Source organism: Dromaius novaehollandiae, chromosome Z, assembly GCF_036370855.1.
Source record: "Dromaius novaehollandiae isolate bDroNov1 chromosome Z, bDroNov1.hap1, whole genome shotgun sequence".
NCBI lineage: Eukaryota > Metazoa > Chordata > Aves > Casuariiformes > Dromaiidae > Dromaius > Dromaius novaehollandiae.
This window is the reverse complement of record NC_088132.1, coordinates 18708128-18721403: the sequence shown is the minus strand read 5'-3', so window position 1 is coordinate 18721403 and position 13276 is coordinate 18708128. Positions and strand designations below refer to the sequence as shown.

Sequence of the window (13276 nt, the reverse complement as noted above, 5' to 3'; positions counted from 1 at the left end):
TGAAGTCCTGCATACTATTTTGATGGAAAAAAAAGAATATTTGCTTCTCTTTACCTGTTGCCAAAAATGTATCACTTTTTTCTATTGGATCTTAAAAAAAAAGAAAAGGAGAAGGAAAATATGGTATTTGATCATCCAAGCCTTTCAATAAGGAAAAAATAGCAGAAAGGTGAGTGAATTAAAGCCAAGAAACATCACTTAATATTGACTAATAGGTAGATTTTGATAAAAAGTTAAAAATCCATGAATAAGTCTTTCTGAAGATATTAAATGTCCCCTGTATATGAAAAGACATATATTCAGATATAATACATAAAAATTATATATCTCAGGAAGAGAGCATTGTTATAGTGTCAATAAAAAGAAAATTCTTATATTCAGTCTCCCAGGTAAAGCACTAATCATTTAACTTCTATCTTAATCAAAGCATCAGCAAAAGTATACAACATGAGCAAACGCAGCACCCAGCCCCAGGGACAGACAGACCCTGCAGCGGGACAGGCTGGGCTGGTGGCTGGGCAGCAGCTCTACCAAAAAGGGGTCCCTGGGGGACCTGAAGATGCCGGGTTGGCCTAAGCCAGCAGCACCCGGGCAGCAGAGATGCCACCGCAGCCCGGGCTGTGCAGCACAGTGCCGCTGGCAGGTCCAGGTCCGGGCAGGCTCCGGCCCCGCTATTCGGGAGCTGCGAGGCCGCCCTGGGTGCTGCGCCCGGCACGGGGCTCCCCGCACAGGACAGGCACCGGCGTCCTGCAGCGAGTCCCTGGAGCCAGCGAGGGGTCGGGGCTGGAGCACAGGGCGCCTGGGGAGAGGAACAGGCAGCAGCTCGGTCGCCTGGGGAAGGGACGGCTCCGGGGGCACCTTGCTGGTGTCCACAACGACCTAAAGGCCAAACTTACCACAGGTGGACAGTGGAGGCCGAGCAGGAAGGGCACAGTTATAAACGCAGGAAATCCTGATTCAGTACACTGAAAATCTTTTTCACTTTGAGAGTGATCGAACTTTTGCTGCATGTTGCCCAGATGTCTCTGGAACCTCCATCCTTGGAGATATTTAAACCTTACCAGAAAAGACCTTGAGCAACCTGCCAAGAGCACTTCTAGACAACCTCCAGTGAGCCCCTCCAACCCAAATTACTCAATGTTTCTATGATTTTGTGCTTCCTATGATTTCATTGCTGTGGTTACATCTTTCAGAGTTGACTACCTTAAACTACCTTTAACTAGAGATATCTGTAATGTCAGCTCTGTTACTAATGTTGCAGCAGTGTTTAGAAGCTTTCTTGACAGCTGAAGAAATACACTGGGCTAGATACAGTGCAACCACAGACATATAAATGAATTCTTGTGACCAAAGATAGTTGTTTGGCATTCGTCTGGTATCAAATCTAGAGATTTGGCCTGTCTTTTAGAAAGCGGGAATAGTTTACTTTACTTTTTGACTACTCCTTAAAGTTAGGACCTGGGATAATAGTCCCATGCACATGTGTGAAACCGTAGTAACAAAAAGGAGATCATTCCTTTGCACTTAAGGATAATGGATTGCAAAGTAATTTTCACACTTTGTGTGACACAAGAGATATGGGTAACTTCTGTGTAGATAATCATTGTCACAACCATGGGCTACTCCTAAGAGGTAATACAGAGAAAGCTATTTAGCTAATCTGAGGCCAAAATGAAGGCTAGAGGTGAGGGCAATGATTGCATAAACATCCCACAATTGACATTTCCTGACCTACCTTTGACGTCATCAGCAATCATGACTGTTTAAAAGAACATTCACTATTTAGGAAGATCTGAAAAATGGATTATTTGCTTCATGTCTTTCCCTAGTGCTTTCATAGGGAGCGTTTGTGGTGTGGCTGCAGGAAGAGAACCGCACCACTCAGTGACATACATCAGACACGTATTTCCTCAGCAGGATGGTTATAGCGAGTGGACAGCAATTTCTCTTCTCGGGTTTCTATTCCACGACAGACTCGCACACTTCGCACTCACCCAGACCAAGGCCCCTGCTCCAGCCCACTGTGGCCCGGGACTAGAGACCACAGAAAAAGGACACTTTTGCCAATGGCCAGCATGTCCAAGCCATCTGGACAGCCCAGCCCTGGTGCATCCTGGCTCCACCTCAGGCTCAGCCTTCGATGAGGTGTCGGATACCTGTGGATATGTCCACTGCTCTGAGGGACTAATGTTTTCATTATTTATTACTGTGTATGTTAGGCAGTCAGGGTATGCCACTGATGGCCTTGCTAATGACTTGGCTCTGAGCCAATCTCTTTGACTTTCTCCCCATCTAAGGCCCATCAGCAGTTGTCACCACAGTTGTCTGGGGTTTCTGTCACCTTCTGGCCTCCCACACCAGATGTGTTACAAAAGTATGAATTTTGTAGCAGTTATAGGATGAATTTCATCTTTTGCTTATTTGATATGCAGTTCATATTTCATTTATCTAGTCAGCTAAAGCTGGGCAAATATAGTCCAGGTCTCCTTTATCTGAGCAGTGCCTTCAGGTAGTCCTCATTCGATGACAACAAACGCCTAGGACCAAAGCCCTGATAGCTGAACAGAAAATCTTCCTTGTCACGAAACACCTGAAATATACAATTGATTACAAAGAGTGATATGTTTAATTTTCCACAAAAAAACATAATGAATTATGAGAGTCCAGGAGACAGGTATTCTGCTGCACAGCAACTTGTGGGTTTTCAAAGTGCATGTTTGTTCAGAGTTACCAAGAAAGATTTACTTTCTCACCTGAGGAACAGGTCAGGGACAAGAGGGACTCAAATTCAAGCCCTTCCCAGTGGGATTTAGAGTCTCTGTTCATAGCAAGTAACTCTGAACTGGACAAAGCGGAGATGTGAGCTCGCTCATTCTGTACCTGTCAGTCTCTAACAAAGCCTCATTCACTTATATATGAAGTTGACTGCAGCAATGACATGAACTTGTTTCTTGCATGCTATTCCCACAAACTAACCACTAGACTAAAAAGAAAGTTTCTGTGTCCCAGAACAAAACCAGATTTTCAAATGTCAAAGCTTATACAACGCTAAGTCGTTTTTCTAACTTGGAGCATTAACCTCCAGATCTCTAACCCTTTTGGTCAGGAGGCTACAGATCATTTTCTCTCAGATAGAACAGTCTCCCAAGCCTTGTTGGCAACAACTCCATAAAATATCGTTCTCTGTTTCTACCTGTTCTTACGAACATTTGATAAAATAAGATGAGTGTTCTAGGTCAGTTTGTAGTCATGATAAATGTTATTCTCAAAAAGACAAAATTATAAAATCCAGTTATGATATATCATCTACAGCTGTGTCTAAAATCTCATTATTGTTAATCATTTAAACACACTTAAAGAACATGTCCCACTTTCATGGAACAGTCTGCCATTATATGTAGCTCTCTATGTAATGAGACAAAAAATGCTAAGTTGTAATTATTTTATGAATCATCACTACTGTCAACCAGCTTCTTAGCACCTGTTGGTGCTTGAGACAGTCACAGTGGATGAATCCTTAGAATGCATACTGTTATGAAATGGTTTTACCTTAAGAACACATTTTCTTCTCTCCAAGTGTGATTGTCTAGGTCTATGTAGTATGTTGTAGTTATTCAAATGATGAAGTTTTTTCACTAAGAGAAATGAATTCATAATAAAATGGCAGGCATAAAGCCCAAATATTTCTCAAAGTATTTTTTGTTTGTTTGTTTCCCCCAGTAATTGAAATTCTTCAGCAAAAATTATTGGGTGGGACTTCTCTGTAGCCAATTTATTTTTAACCTGAGTCTTTTCTCTGTTTATCTCTGTAAGATGAAAACAGACCTGCCTGTTTCTCAAATTTGCGTTCTTCAAAATTGTTTTCTCAGACGCATGCATACTTGAAATGAACTAGGGTTTCAACCTTTGACGTCCAGATTCTGTAAAGTAAAATTGTAAAGGACAAATCATTAACCTCTTTGTATTAGAAGTACGTTACTGTTTTCCAGTGGGAGCTCTGAAGCATTGGTCTGACTGGAAGCCTCACCAAAAACTCTGAAGTTGGCAGCTGTGAATAATGAGCAGTGATTACTACCATAGTCCACAGTTCTGTTCCTTTTTACTTTTCCTTTTAACTACAGTATTTCCTTCACCCAAAACAGTCATCTGCAGATCAAATATTTTCATGATATGATTTGATGAATGGTCTCACTTACCCCCAAAAAGAAAGAAAGAAAAAACAAATTTTAGTAAGTTAAATAAAGAGGACATGCATCCTACAGCATTGCTAGATATTTTCAACAGTTACTTTGAGTATACTGATGCCACCTGTAAATATAAAGTACTCTAGCTGTTTAGTAGCTCCAGTGTATCTGGAACCAAAAACAGTAATGACTCTAATATAATTCCAGCTGTTCAAATTCTTGTTTCAGACCTCATAGTAAACAGATTTTCATAAATACATTTTTCTTACTCAGTTGCAAACCTCAAGAAACTGAGTTGACAGAAGGAATATTTCTTGCTATAACCTAGAGTAAAATAAGAGTTTTACAGAGAAGTATCAAGTTATACCATAAAATAGATGTTTCTTGTCACTTTTGTGCTCCCAAGAGTAATTGCTTACATGGTGTACACCTGTGATCAGTTCTGATTTTTATCCTCCCCTAATAGCTGCATTATGGATTATTGGTTCATCTTTCTTCTATCTTAAATGGTAATAAAACATAGGACATATATGGTCCTATGGTGTCCTTTGAAAGATTATATATTGTGTAAGACAACATCATTGCATTGTCTTTAGTATAAATTATATTTCTTCAAGCTTAGATCTGAATGATTTTAAAATACTTTAGTTTGGATTCTTTAAAAAGAATGCACTCATTTTGGCCTCATAATTTTCCAATATCTTTGGCTGACGTTTCTCTGTGTGTCTGTTCCTTCCTTCCTTCCTTCCTTCCTTCCTTCCTTCCTTCCTTCCTTCCTTCCTTTCTCTCTCTTGCTCTCTCTCTCGCTTTTTTTCCCCTTCTGGTTATGTGGAACAAGTTTTCACTGGAAGCAACCAAGACAATTCAATTAACTTTTTACATATTGGACCAGCTAGGATTATAGTGCCAGGCAGGATGAGGCCCTGGAGAAAATAATGGAGACTCCTAAGTTTTCTCAGTTCTGTTATTAAAAGAATGTGCAACCACCAAAGTCATATATTAATATATGTGGTGATCCCAAAATAACTACTTTTATAAAGGATCATTACGAATGGCACTAATATAGTTGACAGGATAAGATTCTTCTGCTTCATTAATCACATCATATGACTTCACCCTTCTGTGAAATTGCAGTTTAGGTGTTTTCCTGAGAATTCATAGATTCTAATTTTGTATACAGAGTTGATTTTATTTTCTCTCGTTTTGAGAAGAATGTAGTGCTGGAATGAAATAGTTGGTATGAAATGTTGGTATATCTATTCATATGAAAGAACATCATTACATGTGGTTTCTATAAATTGTGGAATCAGTTAGATTTTATACCAGTTATTCACAACTTTCATCCATGACCATCTTTTACTTACTCAGCTTTGATTCATACCTTGGATATCCAAGTCATATTGTTACTCTTTTGTTGATCATCCCAAGCCTTGGTTGCGTGCCTCCTGACAAAGATCTAGGCTTTTCTTTCTTTTTTTTTTCTTTCTTTTTACTTATTAAAATAATATTACTTTTTAAAATTATTAATGTTTGTAGAGGATGTGTAGAGGTGATGTTTGCCTGAGTCTTCAGTGTTTTGCAGTTCTAAAAAATGTGTAGACCAGTGGATACTTGAATATGGTTGAAACTCTAAAAGATATAGCGTACATAATATTGCAAATATCAGTCACTGGTAGATGGACACAATCAGTGCAAAGTCAACTTTCTGTGTAGATTGTGGGTTATTTTTATCAAGATGACAACACAATTAAATGTGGCTGTTGATACTGTTTTTTTCCCACATACTAACTGATTTTTGTAGGGGCCTTGGTGATTTGTTTTAAGGTGAATGAGTTTAGGTTTTTACATTTTTTACAGGCATTGGCTTCCTAGTTGTTGCAAAACTTGTGAGACAAATTAGCCATGAATGTAAATTTCAGTGATATGATTGTATTCACAAGAGAAGCCCAAGATTTTGAAGAGTCAGAGATGGGGGATGGCCTGCTTATATGGTCATCCACTAGATTATGCTGATCTTATTTCTTGCCTGAAGTACATGTCTCTGCTTCATGGACAGGTTGATTCAATTGGAAACAGGTCAACAGCCACAGAAATACCACATCAAAAGTATAATTTTGACATTAAGAGAAAGGGCAAAAAGGTTCTGAACACAATCAAGTTTCACACTTGCTTGAAAAATATTAAATGCATAAAAGTTGTGACAACTATTTTCTTTTACATGAGGGAAATTCTATTACATAGTTAACTTTTAAGACTTATTGTAATTGGTGGTAGAAGCTGTAAAGAACAGCTTCAAAACCTGATCAGAATGTAAACTGAAAGCTCAAATCAAAAATTCAAATTGCATATTTTTATTTTAGAGAACTTAGTGGATTTCATGATACTGTGGGTAGAGAGGTCCTGATGCATTAATAACTCACGTTACTTGACTTAATCATAGTAATAATAGTCATTCCTGTTACACACAAAAGACAGTTCTGAGGTTCCAAAGTTGCATTTCCTGTAAAATCTATTGGATAGTTATGAGTATGGCAGGCATTTCTTATTACCAAGAGCTAGGACAGCTCCCCTTTGGTTCCTAAAATAGTTGGGTTCAGTTCTTCCATTGAGCAGTTATTTCTCCACTACAAAGTTTTAAATTGTGAGTAGTTTGTCCTCTAATAAAATTATATCCTACACTTTTTAAAATAACAGTTTTCTGTGTAAAAAAACCCTCATCTCAATAGTTTCATTCATTATGCTTATCAGTTCATCTGAATTCATGTGCAGTTCTTATAAAGGTAATTATGACTATTTATTAATAAACTGACAATCTCAAATTTAGTTTTATCTGTGTGTTATCAAGATGGCAACATAACTGGCTATCCCGCCTACCTCATACACACTTATAGAGTTACAAGTTTGAAAATTCACACAGTAGACCAAGAGAAGAAACAAAGCATGGTTTTGTCTAAATACACTCGGACTTCAACCCTTTTGTGTTCAGAACCTGTGCAGGTCCTCTGATTTCAGTTTCCTAGTAGCAATTGCTCATTTTGATATACCTTGACTCAAACATCGAAGATCTTAAACTAAACCAAACTAAACCACTCTTACATTGAAAATAAAATAGAGTATCTACACAAGGATTTATGTCATGTTAGTTTAAATTTGCTCTGTTTTTTAAATCAGTTCCATGAACACAGGCACATAAAGAAGCTACCACGAAATAATGAGTGTATATTTACAATATAACTCCTACTCTGATACCTATGCATGTATTCTCAACCTGTAATAATGCTTTATTGATAACCCTTACAAAGGGATGTGTAATTAAAGTGGCAAGCCACCTGCAACTTTGACTTTTAAATTGTGTTGGTCTGTTAATTACCAATTTTGTGCTGAAAGCAAATGCTAATGTCTTTGCAGCTTGAGGAAAACTCAAATTGTTCAAATGTTACTAATTACAGAAAAAGAAATTTTTTTTATGGAATGTTTTTTATGTCTTTGTCTCCCAAAGGCAAATTTATTATGGATTACTAAAGCATTTTTTTTCTGTGAGGAGGAAGAAGTAAATATGACTTTTTTATTTAGTTTTTCTCTCTCTCTTTTTTTTGCTATTACATTCCTTTAAGCAGACCAATAAAAAATATGGATCAGATGTAACCACCAACTGTTTGAAAAATTGCTTTCAGTTAACAAGGAATCATTCTTAGTCATTTCATCTGGGAGGTCCTGCAGGGTCTGTTTTGGCCTTGTTACTTTTCAGTGTTTAAAAAACAGAAAGATCTGAATGATGGAAGAAGGCATAAACTTTAAAAATGTGTGGCTCACAGAAAGCTGGGAAGAATTGTAAGTGCCCCAGAGGATAGGATTAGAATTTACAGTGATCTTAGCAGACTGAATAGTTTATCAAAAATCAGCAACATGCAGCAAAAACACATACAAAAAGAAGGCCAAAAAATGCACAGATACGAAACAGAAATAACTGGCTAGAGAGCAGAAACAAACAAAAATAGGCACAGCCTAAAATTACCTGAACCACTACAGGACAGGCTAATTTTGTAATGGACTCCACACTGCTGTTTCCCTAATCATCCAAAATTTGGGAACTATTTAAGTTCCCAAATCATGGGAAACCATATCATGATTCCTTCTCTGCCTTCTTAATGTACCTGAGTTTACTTTTTTGGCAAGTTCTTGAGGGGAAAGTGCATGATGAGGTTTCCTCCTCATAACGAGAATATAGTCTACATTGTGCACCTGGGGACCATGCCCACAGGCAGTAAACAAGAGTGCACCTGCTCTGAAGTCCAGAGGTAGCCCTTCAGAAAACGAAACAGGAAAAGTATGTGGGGAAAAAAAAAAAAGAAAAAAAAGGAAAAAAGGAAAAAACCCAGCTTCTACTAGAAAATATTTGATAGTAATGTCATGTAAAATATTGGGTCTATGCTGTGTTAGGGAAGCTTAAACTGTCATATTTTGGAAACAGAGCTGGATTTTTCAGTAGAGCAAATAGTGAGAAGGAAAGAAAGGGAAAAGAGCTATTTTATGCAAGTATCTGCCAAGAAGTTTATGTAACTTATTATGAAGAAAATCTCCATAAAGATATACATATTCCATAAGACTATAATTTGCCATAGGCCAGAACATTCCATCAAAGATTAAGAAAATGGAATTATACATTTTCATGGAACTTTCTGATACTTTGAGCAGGTGCAAAGTATTTTTGAGAGCATTCAACAAAATTGGTCAGATTGACAAAGATTTTGATAGCAGGAATAGAGAGAGTTTGAGAAATAGTTACTGTTTGAAAGTTAGAAACAGTGATCACTGAAGTCCGTGGATCAAACATACAAACATAGTGGGATAGAGTTAGACTATTCTTCCAAAATGAATGGGAACACAGTTATCAGCTGAAATGACTGCAGCAACAGCCCTAAACAGAATGCACTCTTACTTTAGGTTGTGCTTGAATCTGTTTCCAGTTATGGAGGGATTAGTTGACAGAATAACCTATAAAACAATCAACTGCCTCTTTTAAATTATTCTCTTTCTCTAAAAATACAAGCAATTTTTAAGGAAAATGGGGAGAGAGGGTTCTTGTCCTCTCCAAAAGCAGCAGAATATTTTTAGACATACACAAAATGAAAGAGAAATTGCTGACAAAAAATTAATTCTACTTGAATGAAATGTCACAAAACCCTTACTCAGTCACAGAATACTTGGAATACTCTCAGTTTTGAATTCTACTTTCTTTTTGGTATGCATAGGATATTTGCCAATAACTTTGCCTATTCAAAATAGGACTGAAAAAAAATTTTCAGGATAAGTTTTTTTCCTGTAACCATATTTAAGTGTCAGTGAGAAAGAAATATCTGCTTGTTGGTGGCTAGTTCAGCCTTCACACAAAAGGAATGAGAATTATTGGAAATTTAGGTGATGAAAATTGTATTCCTACTGGAATGTTTGCTTGTCTTGATGATCATCATCATACTAGTAGGGCTTGTTTTTCTACATTGATTTATTATAAGTAGTTTAAAGTCAGAGTGCAAAAAGGCATTGAAAGGAGAATTTTAATCTCTTTTTTTTTTCTGATCAGGTGAAAGAATGATGTACTAGTACTGTCCAGCACTCAGTCATGACGCAGTCATTGCAGCTGTCTTGCTTAATATAGAGGCTATTAGAAATGAGCTGAAAATACAATAATCTTGTTAGTTAATGGTCATTCTTATGACCAAGTTTTAATTAATTGTTGTCACTACAATAAAGCATTATCACCTGAAAACAGCCTTCTGCGCGTTCTCTAAAATTCTGATGATTGCAGACAATAGAGGTCTTGTGAGTTTTAAAGAAGTTCAAAAAAAGATCCTTAAAAGAGTTAACAGTTGTCAGAAGCAACATCCTAAAAAGTGGGAATTACCTAAACATTTAAATGTTGCTGAGTAATGCCCCAACTTGTGTGAGTTTGGAGACTTGGAGAATAAATCACTTTTTACTTAAATGAAAACTAAATGACTCTCAGGAAATACAGTTTCTGTTTTCTCAAGAGTATGATTAATCTACTGGCAAGACAAAATAATGAACTATTTTATTGATATTTTATTTTTATGTGCATAGAAATAGTACTAGGTACAAAAAAACAGCACTTTTCATCTAATGTGCTCTCAAAGCACATTAGAAACGTTAATTGAACCTCACAATACTTGAGTTAAAGACACTGGAAATCCTGAGACTCTTTTACAGAGGAGGAAAGTGTGTGGACACAAAGACTTTGTGACTTATCTAAATCAATATGTTAGTTCACAACAGAACTAGGATTATGCTTGAGGCTTGTTAGCCTACAATTTCCTGGTTTAAAGCCTGTGGAAGTTTTCTATGTAAGTATTAGAGTGTCTGAAGTGAAGCTAACAAGATTTATGTTTTTGCACCCAATTTCAATGGCATGTAACTCTGGAATGGCGGACATCCATTCTCCACAGACCACTATTTTGTGAATTACTGAACTCAGATTTATTACGAATAGACAAAGCATTTACTGGGTAAAAACTTTTGGTAAATCTCTTAACAGTTGTGATAAGAAGAAATAAAGTGTTAACCATATAAGTGAAGTTCAGGTTGTGGAGTTCCCCAATGTGGCACATAAAGAACTAATGAGTTTGGGTGAATTCAGTTTTAACAGTAGTGTTTTGAAGTTCTTGAATTTTTATCAGGACTATCTTAACTGAAGTGTCACACAGAGACTATAACTAAATTGGGATATACTCAAAAATAGCTAGTAAAATCATAGTGTGGCTGGCTGATGGGATTTACTAGATCCATTCTTCTTCATGATTACAGTGTCTGCTTATTTTACTTTATTTTTTTCCTACTTATATCAGATTAGGATATTTTACCTGAAAAGGAGCTTGTCAAGATTTTTTTCATCTGGTATTCCTAGCCGGAAATGATTATTAGCATGGGGGGGGGGGGGGGGGAGTTCCTCTCTGTCTTTCTTTTTTTTTTTCCTTCCCTGACAGTGATCTGCCTAAATGACTGTTCAGAACTGCTGAGCAGAACATTCTAGCTTAAGATCAAGATATTTTTTTGAAAAGCACATTTGGGATTTGGGGAATTTGTTTTTTTCCTTTTGAAATGTGTTTTGATGTGTGCAAAGAATATAATCTATAGTGTTAAAAATATGTGTTACAAAAGCATTCCTATGCATTGGACAAATTAAAAAAAAAATAAAAACTCCTATATGCACACCAAAAAAATAGGATTGAAAATTTAGGCATTCACATAGTGTGATCTCTGAGTGAAACAGCTGGCATAGCTGTCACTTTTAAAAAAGGCATTTATAATCTCTTAATTTGTCCCATTTGTGCTATCAGACTATGTCTTAAAAAAAAAAAAAAAGAGTCTGTTGTCAATCATTTTTTATACTTCATAAAAAATGACACGAACTGAAATAGAGTTGGGATGTAATATGTGACCATTAGAAAGGAATAGCCAGAATGGGCAAATGGTTTATCTCCCCTGCCATTGTGTTTCTAAAAGCAACATTTATGACATGCTGAAGAGGAAGATGTAACTAATAATTTTAACCTATATGCATGGCTAATTTTTTTATGTAAAAAATACATACAATTTCCTCATAGAAGCAAAAGGAAATCATCACACTATAAAAATTACGTTCTTTTCTCTAATAATTGAATTCTTCACAAATCCTTTCAGTTTGTAGTAGTTGAACTTGCTAGGTTACCTGACAGTTGTGCGACTTTACCTAACAATTTGTGTTGCTGCATACTTCTGTATGAGTTCTGTCTGTGTTCAGATATGTAGCTCACTAATTAGAGATTACTTTCCCTGTTTTTTCATCCTGTCTCTCATAACTCTCAATATGTTTAATATGCTATTTTTACTTACTTTAAATGCTTTATTACAACTTATAATTCACCTCTTCAATTATTTTGGTGAAAGTATGGGTACCTTCATTCTAGTAGCTGGCTTTAAAAATCTTATCAATATTATTAAATCTAATCTTATTCTAGGATAAAAGTGTCTTTATAATGACTTGAATCAAATTAAATAAGGTTTGTTTGTTGGTTTGTTTGTTTTTAATGTGATTAATATATATCAAAATGCTCTGGAATAATTTTCCCTGCATATTCAAAATAACAGAATAAAAAAAGATATAAACAACAGATGAATTTACAATCTTTTAGACAAACTGCTTGCAAAGTATATTTGGTTTAGGAAGTAATTTTTCACCTGCATTGTGGCACTGTTGTTAATAATCATATACTACTACTTTTATAAGAAAAGGAAATGGAAGGGTGTCACAAAATACAAAAGAATGTCTTGGGAAAATTTATTTGGAGAGATAAGAGTATTTTAAACTCTTAAGATAACAGTCGTTTTGTTCTATTTTTCTCTCTAAAAATGTAATGTCAGTAGAGTATAATAGCTTTTGTGGTGACAGAGCACAGCCTGCTCAGTGTCCTGACACCTGTGTCTGACTGTGCTCCTGTGTGGGACACTGAGGAGTTTCTAACTAGGAAACACTGATGAGATTCTACCGGACCCACGTGATTTGCAGTTTTTAAGTGTTCAGCTCAAAACTTTACATTAGAAACTTTTAAAATGAAAATTTATACCTCATTTTTTTTTGAAGTTGAAGAAAGCCCCAGTTTTTCTCTCCCCTCAGGCTTGAACATCTGTAAAATGTTTTGGCAAAAAATCTGTGCTTCCTTGAGCCACCAAAAGAGGAAAAATAATTTATCTATGCCAAACACTGTGGAAACTTACTGGAACTTGGCAACATTGTAAGCACTGAATGGATAATCTGTTAATAGGATGTTTTATATAATCTTAAAAAAAGATTACAGAGACATACAAACTTCATCCTAAGCATGCAGATTACCACTATAGCATTTAATCTACTCCATTTTTGTGTTAATTACGGTTAGCATAAAACCAAAATAAATTTAATGTTAGTTTTATGCTGAATTTTTATTACGCATCCTCCTTTTCTATTATTCAAAAATTAAGCAATAGTACATTCAGGCATGTTTTAGACTGTGTGTATTTTCTAATATGTATTTGCCAGATTTTAGGTTTTAAGCATTAAT

At 36.1% G+C, this 13276-nt stretch overlaps 1 long non-coding RNA gene across 1 annotated transcript in view; it reads left to right on the top strand.

Moving 5' to 3' along the window:
- The window catches only part of LOC135325021 (uncharacterized), a 510892-nt gene that overhangs the window by 493621 nt on the left and 3995 nt on the right, over positions 1–13276 (top strand). The window lies entirely within an intron of this gene.